Source organism: Neofelis nebulosa, chromosome 9, assembly GCF_028018385.1.
Source record: "Neofelis nebulosa isolate mNeoNeb1 chromosome 9, mNeoNeb1.pri, whole genome shotgun sequence".
NCBI classification, from domain to species: domain Eukaryota; kingdom Metazoa; phylum Chordata; class Mammalia; order Carnivora; family Felidae; genus Neofelis; species Neofelis nebulosa.
In genome coordinates this window covers 116,532,089-116,552,102 of record NC_080790.1, presented here as the reverse complement: position 1 = coordinate 116,552,102, position 20,014 = coordinate 116,532,089, and the positions used below count along the sequence as shown (strand labels likewise).

Genomic DNA, 20,014 nt, shown 5'->3' with positions numbered 1-20,014 from the left:
TTGTCCAAAGTCACATGGTAAGAAAACGGCACAACTGGCTTTGAACCCCAAAACCCATGGTTTTCCAGCCCTCTTCCTTTGAGGGATGGGGATGGACATGTCCCTAGTCCCAGCTGGAACTTGTTTTAGCTCCACAGTCCTCTTTGCCACGATGAGCTCCTGCCAACCCTACCAGGAGCTCCAAGCACTTGACTAATGCCCCACTGCCATCAGCAGGGGTCTCTGCCATCAGCTGGCATCTGTCAGAAAGCCTTCTCCTTCCTGCTGCCCTAGATGAGATGCTGGACCCGGAGCGCTGTGCAAATAGAACATGAATTCTGCTGACAGGGTAATAATAAGGCTCCTAAATCAGCACTTGGACTTTTTGCTTTACATATATTACTCAAATTACGTGTCAGGGATTAATATACATTATAAACCAGATGTGCCAGTTACATATTTCTCTCTGGAACGTCTCTTGGGTGTCTCCTGAAACTGCTAGCGGTGTTAATCACACATCCTCCCCACCATGCTTGGGCCGTGGAGGGGCCACACTGACGGCAGGAGGGCCAGGCAGGGGTCAGGAAGGATGGGAGGCCTGGCGGAACTATAAGGAACCAGAAGCTGATTTTCTCACTTTGGAACCAGGCCCAGCCACACTGGGTTTCTCAACCACTTCTGTATCTTTCAGCTGTAAAAGCTGCGGTTTTCAGTCCCCAGTGCTTAGCCAGAGTCTGGTACCTAGTACATATTCAGAGGAGGTGGCAGAGGCTGCTGACTGCCTACCAAAGGTCTATACTATCCTCGTTTCCAGTGAATAGAACCCTGCTATTGTTTGGAGCTGCGACGACGTACCCATCTTCCCAATTTCCTTGTGAATAAGTATGGGTATGTGAGTCAATTCCAGCCAATGAGATGGAAGCAGAAATCTGCTGGGGACTTTTGGGAAATCCTTACAGAAGGACCATCCCTTACTTCTCGATTCCTTTTCTCCCTGCCTGGGACATCGTCATGATGGTTACAGCTGCAGCCAGCTTGCAACTATGAGGCTATAAGCATGAAAACAAAAGCCTACGTGCTACCGTGGAGGTGTGAGAAGACAGAGTCTGGAATCTTGTAGGTATATCTGGGCCTTTGTACCAGCCCTGTTCTGCCTCCTCCAGACATATTTTCTTTTTCAGACACATTTTTATGTAAGGTAAACAAGCCGTATCTTAAGTTTGCAGTTACTGGAGCTTATCATACGCCTGATGTATCCGCCTTCAGTGTCCCTGTTACCCACAGGGAAGTAACTCTTGGGGAAGGGAAGCTCCTCAGTGCCTGCCTCTCTTCTCTGAGAGACATTCCGGCCCACTCTTCTCTCAGCACATTCCTGCCCACACCCGCTTCTCAGTGTTTTCACCACGTTCCCTGCTGAGTGGGCAGTGGATCATGGCCATAGCTAACTGAGTCAGTGGAAGAAATCTGACCCAACTGGATTCTCTCCCTGAGAACTTCAACTGGACCCAGAGATTTACATTCAGAACACACAGGCTGGCATCTGCAGCCCATCATGGCCCTGGGAGGGTTTGTTTGGCCTATTCAGCATTTTTTTAGATTACTGATAACTGAAAACATCATGCTTCCCATAAAAATCCAGATTTCTGGCTTCTCTTGAAACAGTGGAAAGTCTGGTATCACTGGGCTCCCATTCCATGCGGCAAAAAAGGCTGCTGCTGAGAAGTAGCTGCTCCCTCTAGACAGGCACACACCCTCCCCGGGTTCCATAGTCCTCACCTGGCCCCACGGTATTCTTAGGCATGGCTCCACCTCACCTATCCCTGTTGCCTGCCTGGCTCCTCCAGGTGTTTGAGTTTAGACAACTGCTCTGATTACTCTCCGCAAGGGCCTGAATCATCATGGTGATAAAATGCTGCTGCTGAAGATAACAATAGCAACAATTATTTTTTTTAATTTGTAATGTTTATTTATTTTTGATAGAGAGAGACAGAGCATGAGTGGGGGAGGGGCAGAGAGAGAAGGAGATCCAGAATCCGAAGCAGGCTCCAGGCTCTGAGCTGTCAGCACAGAGCCTGATGCCGGGCTCGAACTCACAGACCACGGGATCACGATCTGAGTCGAAGTAGGACACTTAACCGACTGAGCCACCCACGTGCCCCAATAGCAACAATTATCGATGGTCACTCTGAGCCAAGTAGCATGGCGAGGGCTGTTTTTCTGGTTCCTGGTGAGGCCTGGATGTGCTCCACACTTGGGTTCCAAGGAAACCTCCACCAGTTGGGATTTACAAATGCAAGCACTGGAAACTGATTCTGGTAGATTTATGCAGAAAAGGAAATCTGTGGAAAAGATACCGAAAAGCCTCTGCACCACTGGGAAGGCTAGAGAACCAGACCTGGCCACCACAGAGGCAGAAACACAGGCTAGTCTGGTGAGAACCCTGCTGCCCCCACCACAGAGTACCAGACCCTTCAGCTTGCCCATCTGACCCTGCTAAAGCTCCACACCTGACGCTAGGGACTGCCATGGGCCCTACCACCTGGGCTGCCCCAGAGACGGTTGCTTCTCTAGCCACCATCACTAGATTAGGTCTCTCCATTCTCCACTCTCCCTGGGTCTTTGTATCACTTGCTCCTCATTCAAAGTCTAATGCGTACCTCTGATTGCCTGAGCCTAGTTGCCCAAACCCTAGTTGCAAGGGAGGTTGGGAAAGCAAATAGTTAGCACTTCCTCCACATTCTACATTGGCAAGTGAGTTCTACTTCCTACTAAGACTCATATGATGGCGAATTCTCCAGGCACAAGTATGGGTTTCTGAGTCTGGGCAGTCAAGAGAGGCAACTATAAATGAAAACTTTTAAACTAGATAGCTCAAGTCAAGGTTGCATTAGGAAAGAGATGGCACACTCAACTGAAATAAGGAGAATAAAGAATTTATAAAGGCTCAAGAAGGGTCAAAGAAAACAAGTGAGGGATGGGGAAGCACCCCAGAGATTGCAACAGTTGGGGGGCATTAAGACACCAGGCCTGAAGGGGCAAGGAGTGGAGATACTTACAGGAATGTGAAAAGAGCTGAAGTTGTAGAAGGGGTCTCCTAGAATGGCTCCAGTCCATGGCCCCAGTGCAAAGGGACCTTGGGGGAAGAAATACCCTCATTTCTCTTTCCTTCCTATCCTCTAGTCTCCTGCAGGTAACTGACATTGGGCAAACCCAACAGGAAGCCAAAGAGTAAAGTCTCCTGTTGACATAATCCATAGAGGTGAGCCTCTGTGGCACAGCCCCCAGGAAGAGGAAGATGAAGGGTAGATCTGGAAAGCTAAAAATGGACAACTGCGGTGTGATCTCAGTCCCATCATTTAACTGGTTTCTCCACTGTAAATTGAGGGCCCTCACATTTTATGGTTCACTCAGGCCTTCCTGCTAACCACTTCTCCTGTAATCTCCTCCTTTCTGGCTGCCCTTTGTGTCCCCATGTCAGCCTCCATATAAAGGTCAATGCCTTTGTTTCCAAAAAGCAGTTGTCTCTATGTGCTCACAAGGATTCTCCTTTGCTGCAGGTGGAAAGAGTTCTCCGTCCAGCTCTCCAAATTCTGATTTGGTGACGCCCCCGGAATTTTACCATAACAGCAACTTGCCTTTTCAAGGTATAAAACGTCTGCCCAGATCTCAAGGGCTGCCCTGTTGGGGCTAGTTCTTTATTCTTTGGTGCCTCATTCATTCTCTTTTTCCTCTCACAGCTTGATCCTCCAGCCAAATTCCCATCCTGGCTTCCTCATTCCCCTCTGAGTGATCATTGCTCCATGACCCAGACCTTAGCCTCTCCCTCTCCTCCTACTGCAAAGAACGACGTCACATCTCTACCTTAACAGCAATTTGATGACTCCATTGTCAGCATGGTTTGAAATTATTCTCGCCTAGATTTCTGATGGAACAAAACAAAGTTTCTCTTCATTCCTTAAGTTTTCAGTGGGTGACCTAGATGAAAGAGCAATGAAACCATGATGACTCTGCTCAAAGGACCTTCATATAAAATCTATGCATAGCTTATGAAACACATTCAATAAGCGATTACAAATGTTTAACGGATACATATATAACAAGTGACAACTGGTGTAACTAAACCAAATGAGAATTTGTCCACCCGATGCACAGTTAGCCAATAAAAACTGACACTGGGCTTTTGCCATGAACACAGATAGGCAATCAGCTGATGTGGCACCACCCAGGAGAATAGGGAGCTAATGCTCAAAAGTTCTGAACCCTCTGATGGCTTGCAAGTGAGGGTTTTCAAGGACAAACTTTGGGGCAGGGGTCTCCTGAAAAGGTAGACACTGTTGATTAGAGGCCCATAAGGCCATATAAGCTGGTATTACTTAATAATTTCTGGTGCTGCTTTGCCTCGTGCCCCAGAAGTCTATTCCATCTCAAAAGACTCGGAATCTGAGAAAATCTTTGTTCTGTATGTTAGAGATTTCATTAGTGCTGATTAACTACTTGTCCTACAGCTTCCTGTGAAAGATGAGCAAGCATTCCCATCCATTGAGCGTAGACCTATTAATTCCCTGGCCAGTCCTGCCGTGTCTGGGGGTGATGTGACCTCCAGTGTTCATTTTCCATTTGAACTGACAAGATAGACACCAGCTTCATTTTATCACAAAAATTAGCATTACAAGAGTACCTGGCTGGCTCAGTCCCTAGAGCATTGACTCCTGATCTTGGGGGTCAGGTTGTGAATTCAAGCTCCACATTGGGCATAGAGCTTACTTAATAATAACGGGGAAAAAAGAGAATTCTTAGGAAGATGTGGTAGTGTTGTGAACTCTGATATTCCACACAGGGACACCCCTGCTCTTAGGAATGAAGGATTTAATCCACTAGCTGCTCGGCTGGAAGTGCTGTCAGCAGATGACCTCTAGTTGTAAGCCTTCTTTGGGAATTTCCTTACCTGCTGTCTTTTTGAGGCAGCCTACATACAACGATTGATCAACTTGGGAGTATAGGGGCCTGGTCCTCTTGCCCCAACTCAGGACAACTTTGAAGAGTTTCCCATGAGGTCGGTTGAAGCCTTTGTTCTGACATTGGTAGCTCAGACTTCTCCCTCGGCTCTATCCTGTTCCTTCCTCTCTCTTCCACAAGTGTCCATCCCAAGAGCAATCCCTAAATAACTTCCTGCATGCTAATCTTGATCTCAGAGTCTGTTTTCCAGAGAACCCAACCTGCCCCCACCCCCATCCAGGCCCATTGGAATGTGACTTTGCAGCTTCTCCAAACAAGACTTTCTGTTTCTCCACTCCTTGGATCTCCACAAGACTGGCCTTGTGACTTGCTTTAGTCAACAGAATGAGGCAGGGGTAATATTGTAGCAGTTCTGAGCCTGAGCCTCTACAGGTCTTGCATGTTTTTATTCTCACTCTTGGAGCCCTACCACCACCATGAAAACAAGCCCAAGCTAGACTGCTGGAGTATGAAAAACAAGTGGCCAAGTCAGTGCTGTTCCCCAGCTGACAGTCAACCACCCCCAGAAGCAGAGCCACCACCTGACCACAATGTATGAATGAACATAGCCAAATCCAAAATACTACCTAGCTGAGCCCACCCCAAATTGCTAAGCAGAGAATCATGACCTAAGAAATAGTGTTGTTTTAAGTCAGTTAAGTTTGGAGCAGTTTGTTATGTAGCAATTCCTAAATGATACGAGAGAATTGTGTTTGAGAAACCACCTGTGATATTGTGATTTGTTATAGAAGCAATATATATTTAATCTTTATCCCCTTTTCTGACTCACAGCTCCCCAACAGCTTTGGAATTTCCTAAGTATTCAGAGTGATAAAGTGTCCTTTGTTATGTTAACGAAGTGACTTTAGGAAAGCAACTAAAGATGGGGGCTGGTTGCCCGCGCAGCCAACCACGTGATTAGAGGGTTAGAGCTTTCAGTCCCACCCCCTGACCTCCTGACAGGGAAGAAAACCTGGAAATTGAGTTCAATCATCAGTGGCCAATGATTTAATCCAGCATGCCTTTGTAATGAAGCCTCCACAAAATCCCAACAGGATGGAGTTCGGAGAGCTTCCGGGTTAGTGAACACAGGGAGACTGGGAGAGAAGGTCACCTGGAGGCGATGTGGAAGCTACCCGCCCCTTCCCCGTACCTTGCCCTGTGCATCTCTTCCACCTGGCTGTCCTGTTATAATAAACCAGTAATCTAGTAAAAAAAACAGTTCTTTTGGTTCTGTGAGCTGCTCTAGCAAATTAATCAAACCTGAGGAGGAGGTCGTGGGAACCTCTGATTTATAGCCAGTCTGTCAGAAGTACAAATAATAACAGGGCACCTGGGTCTCTCAGTTGGTTAAGCATCCGACTTGGGCTCAGGTCATGATCTCGCGGTTCATGAGTTCGAGTGTCGGACTCTGCTGACAGTTCGGAGCCTGCTTCAGATTCTGTGTCTCCCTCTCTATCTGCCCCTCCCCGGCTCACACTCTGTCCCTCTCTCTCTCTCTCTCAAAAATAAACAGTAAAAAAAAAAAAAAAAAAAGTACAGTAACAACCCAGGCTTGTGACTGGCGGCTGAAATGGGGGGAAAGAGCAGCCTTGTAGGACTGATTCCTTAACCTGTAGAATCTGATTTCCAGGTAGATAATGTCAGAACTGCCTCCCAACATTGGAATTGCTATCAGAACCTTTTAACGACCTTAATAAGATAGAAAGTAAAATTGTGGAGACAGGAGCATCTGGCCCCAAGCAACACAAGGGATGATTAAATAGCTTTCCAAGAGAAAATGAGAAGGACTTTTTTTCTTTAAAAAAATTTTTTTTCAACGTTTTTTATTTTTATTTTTGGGACAGAGAGAGACAGAGCTGAACGGGGGAGGGGCAGAGAGAGAGGGAGACACAGAATCGGAAACAGGCTCCAGGCTCCGAGCCATCAGCCCAGAGCCTGACGCGGGGCTCGAACTCACGGACCGCGAGATCGTGACCTGGCTGAAGTCAGACGCTTAACCGACTGCGCCACCCAGGCGCCCCAGGACTTTTTTTCTTTAAATGTAATCTCCACACCCAACGCAGGACTCAAACTCACAACCCCAAGATCAAGAATCGTATGTTCCACTGACTGAGCCAGCCAGGCGCCCCAGCAACAACTTATTTTTTGCCCCTGTGAAGGAGGTAGAAAGATGGGACTGGAAGTGAAATAAGGAGGAGAAAGTTGTCAGCAAGATGGTGTGTGACTAGAAACAATCTGAGTTGAAGCAGCAGGTGGAATCTCCCAATGGGCGTGGCTCTGTATGCTTGGAGATGGGATGGCAGAAAGACAATTAAGCAGAGATGAACCTAATAGTTATTTTGAACTTCTCTGCATTTCTTTGATGTAACCACTTTTCTGTTTATTTGCATCCCATCCAATCTTCAGAAAAATCTCCTTACAGTACAGGAACCCTCCCACTCTGCTAGCAGCGGTGTAATTGCAGAGCAGTTTGGTAGTATTTATCTAGTGAAGCACAAAACGCGCATGCCCTTTTACCTGGTAATTCTGCTCCTAGGTTTTTACAGAGAAACTCTTGCACATGTGCACCAGGAAACATGTACAAGAATGTTTGGTCTTTGCAACAAATACAGGAAATTTCGAAAAACCTCAGCTGTCTACAAGTAGTACTTTAGATAGATGAATTTAAAATAAAATGCTAGGTACCAGTTAATATAAATGAACTAATATCTAATATCTATACTAGGGGCGCCTGGGTGGCTCAGTCGGTTGAGCGTCCGACTTCGCCTCAGGTCATGGTCTCGTGGTCTGTGAGTTCGAGCCCCGTGTCAGGCTCTGTGCTGACAGCTCAGAGCCTGGAGCCTGCTTCAGATTCTGTGTCTCCCTCTCTCTCTGACCCTCCCCCCATTCGTGCTCGGTCTCTCTGTCTCAAAAATAAACATTAAAAAAAATAATAATATCTATACTAATATATATCTATATGTATCATCAAAGATAGATCTCAAAACACATTGCATAAAAAGGCAAGTTGCAGAGAATAAAACACAATACCATTTTGTGCATTTTATTTATATTTAATTTTTTAAAGATTTTATTTTTTTAGTGTTTATTTTATTTTTTGAAAGGGAGAGAGAGAGCACAAGCAGGGGGGTGCAGAGAGAGAGGGAGACATAGAATCCAAAGGAAGCTCCAGGTTCTGAGCTGTCAGCACAGAGCCGGATGCAGGCCTCGAAACCACAAACCAGGAGATCATGACCTGAGCTGAAGGCAGATACTTAACTGACTGAGCCATCCAAATGCCCCTAAAGATTTCATTTTTAATCTCTACACCCAACTTGGGGCTCAAGTTTACAACCCCAAGATCAAGAGTTGCATACTCTACCTACTTGAGCCAGCCAGGCACCCCTTTTGTGCATTGTAAGTCCACGCAAAACAGTGTGATAAGCATTTATGGATACATTACATGCAGTAAAATTATAAAAACACGATTTGGAAGGACAGACACCAAATTCCTGATGGTGAATTCCTCTGGGGAGGGACATGTACAGAGATTTCACTTTTAACCCTATGAGTTTAAAAACAGCAAATACTATAAAATGAAGCAGATGATAAAATGAGAACATTAAATTCTGAGAGTTAGAGGGCATGGGTGTCTGTTAGATTATGTTCTGCTCTTTTGTGTATTTAAAATTTTTTATCGGGGCGCCTGGGTGGCGCAGTCGGTTAAGCGTCCGACTTCAGCCAGGTCACGATCTCGCGGTCCGTGAGTTCGAGCCCCGCGTCGGGCTCTGGGCTGATGGCTCGGAGCCTGGAGCCTGTTTCCGATTCTGTGTCTCCCTCTCTCTCTGCCCCTCCCCCGTTCATGCTCTGTCTCTCTCTGTCCCAAAAATAAATAAAAAACGTTGAAAAAAAATTTTTTTTTAATTTTTTACCAACTGAGAAAAAAAATCTAATTATACCCATGAATGCTTTCTGTGATTTGGGTGGTTATTTGCCCAGGTGTGTGGCAGACACACAGTGTCCAGGTGTGGACCAGGTGTGGTTCACATCTGGGTCACAGAGATTCATGCCGGAACCAGGCCCCTAGAGGCACATGTTACTGAGCATGTGAGCTCTCTGGAGATTTCAAACTCTTGGAGAGTGCTCTGTGGACCCACAGACTGTGAACATGGAATCAAGTCAATCTTACTGAGATCACCCGTGGTGAGAGACTCTAAGGGTACATCTGGGTTACATGTATAATTGTTAACAGGCATTGACACCAATGGTAAGCTGGTCTTATCAATTACATGAATGGTGGGAAAAAAGTCTTCTAGCAAAACAAAAACATAAACAACACACCCAGAAAAAAACTCTTCTCACTTTGCTAATTTTCCAGTGTCTATGATCAGGCTAGATATGGATGCATACCTTGGCAAATTTTTTTTTTCCAGTCATTTAGAAAATTAACTCTACCCATTGCATCCAAAGGCTTTGGTAGAGCCCTGAAGCTATACACACACAGACACACACATTTTTTTGTTTTTTGAAGTTTATTTATTTTCAGAGAAAGAGAGAGAAAGCATGAGCAGGGGCAGTGGGCAGGGGAGAGAGGGACAGAGAGAATCCCAAGGAGGCTCCATGTGGCCAGCACAGAACCCACCTCAGGGCTCCACCTCAGAAACCTTGAGATCATGACCTGAGCCAAAATCATGAGTCGGACACTCAACCAACTAAGCCACCCAGGCACCTCCACAGAAAAATATTTTTGTGTGGGAGTTGATGTGTGGGAATTAACGAAGGGGTGAGATGTCACATGTAGTTAACATAGTGCAGAATTGTAACAGCTAACATTATATAGGTCTATGTTCTGGGTGCTTTACATACAATGAACTCACCTCATCTTTTTACCAACCTTAACAGACAGGTGTTATTATTATCATCTCCATTTTACTGATGGAACTGAGGTCCAGAGAGGTTAGCTTATCCAAGATCATACCTAGAGTAAGTATTGGAGCCAAGATTCAAATGCAGAAAGTTTGTGCCCAGAGTCCACACTCTTAACCGCTGAACCTCACCATCTTTCCAAACAGATGTACCAGAAGCCTGGAGTCGAAGGTGCACAAAAGTGATCCATACAATCCACAGGACTTTCTCTAGCATTTTCTAACAGACATTGTTCTGAGTACTTAGTAAGTATGAACTTGCAAAAGAGGGCAAATGGGAGATTGGAACCTATCTTGGGTCATTCTCAAAGGGCTGGCAGACCCAGCTAAAATGTAGGTTGTGTACCTTATCTCATTGACTCCTTATAGCTACTTTCTGAAATTGGCATTATCCGCATGAACAGATGTGAAAACCTAGCATCAGGAAGGTGACATTCCCTGCCCTAGATCACAGGAATGTGAGAGGTTCACCTCATGAAGCTGCTATTTGAATTCACATCTGTCTGCTTCCACAACCAAGCTTCCTTAGCCTCCTACAATTTAAAGCGTCCTCAAGGTAAGGAGGCTGCCGGTGCCCAATGCCAGGAGGAGGGAAGCAAGCAAGTTGTTTGCAACAGTTTGTCAGATTAACGAGGCAGTCACTGGTTCATCCAAGCGGCTAAACGGCATCTAAACATGTTTCAGAATCATTTAGAGGCTTCAGAGATGGTTCCCCCGAGACTAGAGTCTGCATCCGCACAGAGCGACAGGGCACGACAAGAAATGCGGTGATTGAACTTAGCACCATAGCTTCCCCAACCGACAGACCACCTCTGCTAAGTTCTGCTAAATTCTCTGCTTTAGTTCTCTGCCAAAGCGTTGACGAATACAGCCATGGGAATAAAAGGGCTGGGAACTGGCTTAAAATGACACCCACATTTCATTCCTAAGCTCCAAAGCCAGTCTACCATGAAACACTCAAGGTCTCAGCATGGGCTGCCAGAGAGGTCAGGCAGGTGGTAGTTTCACAGGCTAAGCGATCCTCCTTCAGGACTGGAGACATAGGGAACAGAAAGAGCCCCCCTCCCCATGCCATAGATGGGATCAGATGCAAGCTGCCTCTCAAGGATACAGGCCCAGAAGGGGATCTGGTATATGGAACAGGGAAACTGAGTCAAACTACATTATGGAAGAGTACAAGCTGAAGTTTCGTGAGTGTCCCAGTTATAACTGCTGCATAACCAAACACTCAAAATATAGTGGCTTGAGACAGAAATCATGTATTTTTTCTCATGAGCCTACAATCTGAACAGAGCTCCAGAGGGACAGCTCATTTTTGCTTATGCAGTGTTGGCTGGGACAGCTCCACTGAGTCTTGTGGACCAATTTCCACAAGGGCTCACCCACATGGCTGGCAAGTTGGTGCTGGCTGCCAGTTCCTCTCCATGTGGACGTCTTCTCAAAGCTCCTTGGGTTGCCTCACATCATGATGGCTGGGTTTCATGAATGAGAGTTCCAAAAGACAGGAAGTAGAAACTGAGTTTCTTAAGGCCTGTGCCTAGAAACTGGTACATCATTTCTACCATTGGTCAAGCATTTACAGAGCCCAGACTCAACGGGAGGGGATATAGATCCCACCACTATTTAAAAGGAGTATCAAAGAATTTGGGGGCTATATTTTAAAACTGCCACAGTGAGAACTTCCCCTTGTATCCTAATACACAGGGAAAGCATGGCAAAAAAGTCTCATTTTATCTGCCTTTTCTAATTCGTTATGGGAAATAGCTGGATTATTGCAGTGAGGATTCAGAACATCTCCAAAGGGGTGGGTCCAGATTCCATCTCTGGAAACCACCTTCCGTCTTATCTCTCCATTGCTTCAGAAACTTCATTTCATTTATTCATTCATGCATGTATGCATTTCTTCATTCTTACATTGATTTAGGCGATACTTGTTCAGCACCAATTCTGCTCAAATACAGTGGTGGTAAATAAAGCAGATATGGAAACTGCACCAGTGGAACCTACAGTGGCGGAGTCAGACAATAAGCAGGTAAGCAAACAAATATGTAATTTAAATTGTGATAAGTGCTTTGAAGGAGCCCAAAGGGGGCACTACTGAGGGCTATGCAGAAGCCTAGCCAGGATGACCATCAGTAATGGACAAACATCCACGGGACTACAGAGACCAGTCTTTTTTTTTTTTTTTTTCTTAATACTTATTTATTTTTGAGAGAAAGAGGGAGGGAGGGGCAGAGAGAGAGGGAGACAGAAGATCTGAAGCGGGTTCTGCACTGACAGCAGAGAGCCGGATGCAGGGCTGGAACTCATGAACCATGAGATCACGACCTGAGTCGAAGTCAGTTGCCACCCAAGAGCCCCCAGAGACCAGTCTTTAACAGAGACCAGTCTTTGACATGGTGATGCAGTGAGAAACAATGTAGTGAACTGATCAGAGTTTCTAGTTCTCTCTGTGGGTGGCACTGGAACTGGACCAATGCTCTAAACCCAAACTATTCCCTAGGCTTTGAAAATCCAGGGATCAGGGGAAGCCTAAAGAGGGAGATTTTGGCCCTTGTACAAATAAGGGCATGAAAGGATTTGAATGAGTGGAAAATTAAAAACAGTGGCCTTATTTGTGCCCTCAATCTGGCAACTAGGTCACTCTGGTTTTCCAGTTTATTTTTTACTTTTTTAAGAATAAGACATTTTTCTTTTACTTTCACTTTTTCCTTCCTAAAGGCTTTTCCTTTCTTTATGTAGATTCAAGTTTCTGACCTATACCATTGTCATTCTCTAAAGAACCTTTCTTTTTTTTTTTTTTTTAAGGTTTATTTATTTTTGAGAGAGAGAGACAGAGTGCAAGTGGGAGAGGGGCAGAGAAAGAGAGGGAGACACAGAATCTGAAGCAGGCTGCAGGCTCTGAGCTGTCAGCACAGAGCCCGATGTGGGGCTTGAACCCACGAAATGCGAGATCATGACCTGAGCTGAAGTCTGGTGCTTAACTGACTGAGCCACCCAGGCACCCCCAAGAACCTCTCTTAATACTTCCTGCAAGACATATCGACCAGCAGCACATTTCTTCAATTTTGGCTTATTTCTCGGTTGTGAAGGATAATTTGACAGGTACAGATTTCAAGGTTGGTAGGGTTTTCTCTCAACACTTTGAAATTTTAGTTCCGTTACAGCTAACATATAGTGTTATATTAGTTTCAGGTATATAATATAGTGATTCAACCATTCTATACATTCCTCAGTGGTCATCACAGAAGGTGTACTCTTCAAATTTTTTTTTAAGTTTATGTATCTATTTTGAGGTTGGGGAGGGGCAGAGAGAGAGGAGGAGAGAGAATCCCAAGTCAGCACAGGGCTCGACATGAGGCTTGAACTCAGGAACCGCCAGATCATGACCTGAGCTGAAATCGAGAGTTGGACGCTTAACTGAACCACCCAGGGGCCCCACAATAAGTGTACTCTTATTCCCCATCACCTATTTCACCCATACCTCCATCTCCATCCCCTCTGTTTGTTCTCTATAGTTAAGAGTCTACTTTTTGGTTTCTTTTTTTAAAATTTGTTTCTTAATTTCCATATATCAGTGAAATCACATGGTATTTGTCTTTCTCTGACCAACTTAATTCACTTAGCATTATACTCTCTAGATCCATCCATGTTGTTGCAAATGACAAGATTTCATTCTTTTTATAGGAATAATATTCCATTGTATATATATGCCACATCTTCTTTATCCATTCTCTTGTCAATGGATGCTTAGGTTGCTTCTATAATTTGGGTATTGTAAATAATGCTGCAATAAACATAGGAGTGCATATCTTTTTGAATTGGTGTTTTCACATCCTCTGGGTAAATACCCAGTAGTGCAATTACTGGATCCTATGGTAATTCTATTTTTAATTTTTTGAGGAACCTCCATAATGTTTTTTACAATGGCTATACCAGTTTGCATTCCCATCAGCAGTGCAAGAGGGTTCCTTTTTCTCCACATCCTTGCCAACACTTGCTTATTGTGTTTGTTTTGTTTCATTTTGTTTTTAGCCATTCTGACAGGTATGAGGTGACATCTCACGGTGGTTTTGATTTGCACTTCCTCAGGCATGAGTGATGTTGAACATCTTTTCATGTGTCTGTTGGCCATCTGTATGTCTTTGGAGAAATGTCTGTTCAAGTTTCCTGCCCATTTGTTAATTGGATTATTTGGGTTATTCCGGTTTAAAAATCTCAGGCACATGACGTACTGAGACCCTAGCGACTGGTGAGTGAGGAATCTAGTTATAAACTGGAAAGGCTGGACAGTCTATGGGATGGGAAAAAAATGATTCAGTTGAGTCTGTCCTGGGGCTGGAGTTATTGACTTCTCCAATTTAGGGTAGAATTTCCCTTTGGTAACTGGAAGAGGACTAAGCCTGCAGATGTCAAGAGGTCTCAGTTGTAGGGCAGGAAAGGGGCAGAAATAGAAAACAGGCAGAGGATAATGGATATTTCATGATACCATTTTGTTAGGAAGCCAAAAAAATTGGAATAGAAAAGGCATTGGGATGGGGTGCCTGCGTGGCTCTGTCGGTTAAGTGTCCAACTTCAGCTCAGGTCATGATCTCACTGTTCGTGGGTTCAAACCCTGTGTTGGGCTCTGTGCTGACAGGTCAGAGCTCGGAGCCTGCTTTGGATTCTGTGTCTCCCTCTCTCTCTCTGCCCTCCCCTGCTCAAGCTCTATCTCTGTCTCTTTCTCTCAAAAAAAAAAAAAGTAAATAAAAACATTAAAAAAATAAAAATAAATAAAAAGTCATTGGCATACGGGCAATAAAGGCGACTACTCGCAGATGTGATAATCATTTGGGTTTAATCTGGCTGCAAGTAATAGGAAATCTAACTAAGATTGCTCATGTAAAAGGAGATGTTATTGGCTCCCGGTCCAAGTGTGTCTGGCTTCAGGTGTAGCTTGATCAGGAGATCAGATGAACTCACCAGATCCCAGTTCCCTCTACCTCTTCTCTGTGACTCTTCAGTTGCTGGCTTCAGTTCCAGGTCTCATATGGTAGCAAGAAGGCAGTAGAGGACCCAGCTCTCTTATATACTTTTAGGTTGTACATACTGCAGGAAACAGAATCTCCTTTCCAGAATCCCAAGTCTCACTATATCTCATTTGCTTTGGCTGGGCCATGTGCCCATCCATGAACCAACTGTTGGGGCCAGAGGAGTGAGATGTGCTAAGTCAGGAGGTTTCATCCCCAGAGTGGAGGGTAAATTCAGTTTCATAAGATTCCATGTGGAGTGATGATGATGTAGAGTATATTCTCAGAGGAAAATCAGGGTGTTAATACTAGAAGGAGGATGATGGGTATAGGGTACACATGTGAGCTCCAGAAAGACAGTGTGTCTGAAAGTAAGAACAGGACTGTCCCTAGGGCACATGGGGCCCTTGACAAATGCTTCGGGGAGCCCTGCCTATCTAAACAATTTGACTATAAATATAAAATTCCTGGGCCCACATGACATATAGTGAATTATTGAGAAGACTCTGAATAATGGGTATGGAAGTGGCACTGATGTTTATTGTTCAATCAGCACACATGGAGATTCTTTGTGGTACCCATCTCTTCCTGTTCTTTACTGTCAAATGTGCTGCTCCAGGCTGTTATATCTCCCACTATGAGAAAACAGGCATCAACTGTTATGGCTTAAAATGCCATACTCTTCAGACCCTGTTTCTAATGAAACAATATAGATCTTGCTTCTGCATTTCCCTAATACCATTTATTTAATGCTTGTTACACCATTACTCATGGGGCTGTGTCATCCACTGTGCAGCCAGTCAATGTTGGCTTCCACGGACTCCCTGAAAGGTAGTGCCTCATGTCCGACTCTTGATTTTGGCTCAGGTCATGATTTCACAGTTCATGAGATTGAGCCCCACATCAGGCTCTGCACTGGCTGCTCTGCACAGTTTGGGATTCTCTCTCTCTCCCTCTCTCTCTGCTCCTCTCCTGCTTGGCTCTTTCTCTCTCTCTCAAAATAAATAAACATTTAAAAAAATGGTGAGTTGTCTTGTTACAAAAAAAAAAAAAAAAGGTAAGGTAGTGCTTCATTGATGATAGCTACTGATAGAAGTCTTACCCAGGGTATGGGGAATCTGTGAATGATAATTCGTTTCTGGTCACACTGAATCTACCATTTGGAATTTTATAGTGTCCAGCCATGTCTTCTCTTGAACTCTTTGAGCTGGAATCACTGCATTCCCAAAATGTGATCTATGTCAATGTTGACCTCACCCCTGCCTGCTACACACCATTCCCGGCAGGGAGCATAGATGAGGGGACCCTGGGTGGAACAAGAACAGGACCATTTGTGTAAAGAACGTCTGTCCTCAGCTTAAGGCTAACCCAGAAGAGTAGGATTTGCCTTATCAATCAGAGGCAAGAAGGGACATTGATAGGAAGGGCCCATTGGCAGTGTAGAACAAGAAGCAGGCACACAACTACACTCAGAAGACTGACACATGACCCAAAGCTTGCAGAAGGGGCTGGGTCCAACAGAAGAAAGCACATAGGATAAGGACACCTGCTGCTACCCTACTACCCATGGGTGCTGCAGACCAGTGGTGACACTGTAGTTGGAACATAAATGGGCAAGAGCCAACGCACAGGCCCATAGCTGTGCGTCAAACCCAAAGGTCAGTGGTAGATCATTAATAGACCAGAGCTCTGAACCCCTTCCTGTGTCTGATATGAGAGTCACCTAAAATCTGTGTCAGCGTCATTCAGCAGACGCAATCTTACACGATGCCACAAAAGAAATAACACACCAGCCACAAGGAGTGATCTGCTCCTACACCATCCTTCTGAAGCAGGTCCTAGCCACGAGACCCTCGGAACACCCCATAGTCATGATCCTGGATCTTCTCAGATCATCTGGTCAAATCCGTAAGTGCGGTAGAGGGTTAGAGACCACTTCGAAAGAGGGGGAGAGGGGCGCCTGGGTGGCGCAGTCGGTTAAGCATCCGACTTCAGCCAGGTCACGATCTCGCGGTCCGTGAGGAACAAGAACCCACATGGACCCCCAGTTCAGGTGCAGGAAGCCCCACCTAGATGACACTGCCAGCCCTAGCCAGTCCTAGCCCCCAGAGTGGTTCTTAGAAAATTCTGAGGTAGGTGTTTCTGGCGACCAAGATTTAACACAGGATAAGGTCTGGGTCTAGGGTACCAGGCCTGAATACCACTGCCAGCCCCACCTAGTTCTACACCAGGAGAGGGCATCCTTTGAGGAACGCCCTCCAAAGCACGAGGCCCCTAAGGCATAAGCCTGGAGCAGGGGATCCCCCTTGCCTGCACCTCAGGGCAGTACTGAGTGGGAACCAATCACCCGTGGAAGCCAGATTCAGAGTTCAGCTTGAGACATGTACCGAGCACTTGCTAAGTGCCAGGCACCAGGTGGGGACAAACTGGAAATGTGTGAAGCCACAGCGCATTGCACATTGCAGTGTTGCCAGAGCAATCACCCACTGGTTGCATGGCACTGCTCCACTCCTGTCCAGTACATTCCAAATTGCCTGAAATGGGGAGCAGCCCCGTGCATCCGGGGACCTGTTTACACCTCACTGCATCCACTATTTCATTCCATTCTGATAAATATGAAATAACAGGAAGTACTGAGGTTTATCTCATGTATTCCAGTCGTTTGTTTATACCTCATTAGTTTTTATTTTTTTATTATTTTTTAATGTTTATTTATTTGTGAGAGAGAGAGAGAGAGAGAGACAGCATGAGTGGGGGAGGGGCAGAGAGAGGGAGACAGAATCTGAAGCAGGATCCAGGCTCTGAGCTGTCAGCACAGAACCCAACATGGGGCTCGAACTCGTGAATCGGAAAATCATGATCTGAGCTGAAGTTAGACACTTAACTGACTGAGCCACCCAGGCGCCCCTACACCTCATTAGTTTTTAGAGAGAGCTATTGGGTGGAGGGTAGGGAGTGTGGAGACAGTCTCCACAGAGAAGCCTAGAGAGGTGTCTCCTGAGGAGCCCAGCCCAGGACTGGGGCTTGTCAGTGAAAAGAATCCTCTTTCCATCCACTTGGGTTCCTTTCAGACCTTATGCCTTAGTAAAGACCCTGATGGTTACAGGGAGAAAATTCAAAAAATGAGACTCTCAAGGGCTCAAGGGAGGAGGCAGAGAAAACCACTAGTCAGGTAACTATGGCACTCTTGTTCAGCTGAGAACAGGAAGCAAGCTGAGGACGGGGCTGAACAGCATGGAAAACAGAGGAGAGCTCCCGAGGCAGAAGAGGAGAGAGACGTGAGCGGTGAGGGAAGGCACAGATGGAGAAGCTCAATTAGTACCTGATGTGTGATGTGAGAGGCACAGCCTCTGCTCCTGTCTCCTGGGGGATCTTCAGTAAAAGATTTTTTTTTTTTCCCATTAAAGTCCCGTGGCAGCCTTCACTGTGCCTGATCCTTCACTCTCAAAGCTCCACCGACACAAGGACTTGGGGGGTGTATTAGTTTCCTTGGGCTGCCATAGCCAATAACCACAAACTTGCTGCCTTAAAACAACAGAAACTTATCTTCTTACCTTTCTGGAGGCCGGAAGTCTGAGATCAAGGTGACATCAGGGCCTGGCTCCCTCGGAAAGCTCTAGGAGAGGATCCTTCCCCGCTTCTTTCAGATCCTGTGGCCCCGGGGCATCCCTTGGCCTGTGGCCACATCATTCCATCCTCTGGCTCCCCTCTGGCTCTTTGCTTTCTTCTGTTTTCTCTTCTTCTGTTTCTTTTCTTTTCAAGATTTTATTTTTAAGTAAACTCTACACCCAACATGGGCTCCAATTTACAAGTTCAAGAGTCGCATGCTCTACCAACTGAGCCAGCCAGATGCCCCTCATCTGTTTCTTATCAGGACACTTCTCATTCTTTGGATTTGGGGCTCACCCAGAAGATCCAGGATGATCTTATGATAGGGAAAGATAGGATTCAGTCAGCAGAAAGGCCCCTGGGTGGGGAAAAACACAAATTTTAAAACATTTCTTCTGGGAAAAGCTAACCTCGATCAAACTCCCTCAAGCATAAAGTTCCTCTTAAGAATGTGACAGACAACATCTACTTCACCTCGGGTTTCCCTCAGGAATTTGACAAAAGACCTAACTAAAAATAAGTAGTAGACCATAAAACATATGACCCACAAGGAACAGTATGGCCATACATCACCCCTCACACAATCAAAAAGGAGTGACTGGCATTTAGAGTTACCTAGCCAATAAGGGTAGAACCTGAGAAGAAATGAGGCGGAACAAAAGGGGCCCACCCAAACCCTATAAAACAAAGTCCCATGCCTATTGTCATGGGCATTCACATTTGAAGCTCTGCAGAGAGCTTTCATACTATTCTTACCCACTAATCTTATACTGTAATAAACTTTTGTTTGCTGCTCATTAAAAAAAATTTTTTTTTTAATGTTTGTTTATTTTTTGAAGGAGACACAGATAGAGCATGAGCGGAGGAGGGGCGATGAGAGAGGGAGACAGAATCTGAAGCAGGCTCCAGACTCTGAGCTGTGAGCTGTCAGCACAGAGCCCAGTGTGGGACTTGAACCCACAGACCATGAGATCATGACCTGAGCTGAAGTTGGACGCTCAACCGACTGAGCCACCCAGGTGCCCCTGTCTGCTGTTCATTTTATTCTGTGTCCGCCTCTTCATTCTTCCAAGAGGCGAGACAACGAATCCCAGCTGTTAAGGTAAAAAAAAAATCCTGTAACAATCTCATCTCAAAATCCTTAGTTACATCTGCAAAGCCCCTTTTTCCAAATTAGGTCACATTCACAGGTTCTGTGGATTAGGATGTGAATACATCTTTTTAGGGGAGCCACAATTCAACCCACTCTTGGGGTACCAATGATCCTAAAGATTTGGGGGAAAAGGAAAGGCAGAGACATCACAGAATGAACAAGATCTTTAAACTGAGCATTAGACATCACTGTGGCCAGTGTTCCCCACCTGGGAATATCTTACTGGATACCTGGCTCTTTTTCACTCTGGCTGTTCTCTCTTCCAATCTCCCTTCTATATGCTGTGTACAAAAAGTCCATTGAAACAAAGTGCTAAATAGAGGTTGGAAGGCAAAGATCTATGAGGCAAATACAAAAGAGTA

The 20,014-nt window shown here is 45.4% G+C and overlaps 2 long non-coding RNA genes across 2 annotated transcripts; one reads left to right on the top strand and one right to left on the bottom strand.

Moving 5' to 3' along the window:
- Positions 1-622: 622 nt before the first annotated feature.
- Positions 623-3,863, top strand: LOC131485648 (uncharacterized). Its single transcript, XR_009248954.1, has 3 exons — positions 623-1,095; positions 3,537-3,623; positions 3,717-3,863. It is a non-coding gene; the product is annotated as an uncharacterized LOC131485648 (long non-coding RNA).
- Positions 1,873-18,624, bottom strand: LOC131485649 (uncharacterized). Its single transcript, XR_009248955.1, has 3 exons — positions 18,445-18,624; positions 3,841-3,954; positions 1,873-2,318 (listed from the first exon to the last, which is right to left on the bottom strand). It is a non-coding gene; the product is annotated as an uncharacterized LOC131485649 (long non-coding RNA).
- Positions 18,625-20,014: the final 1,390 nt, after the last annotated feature.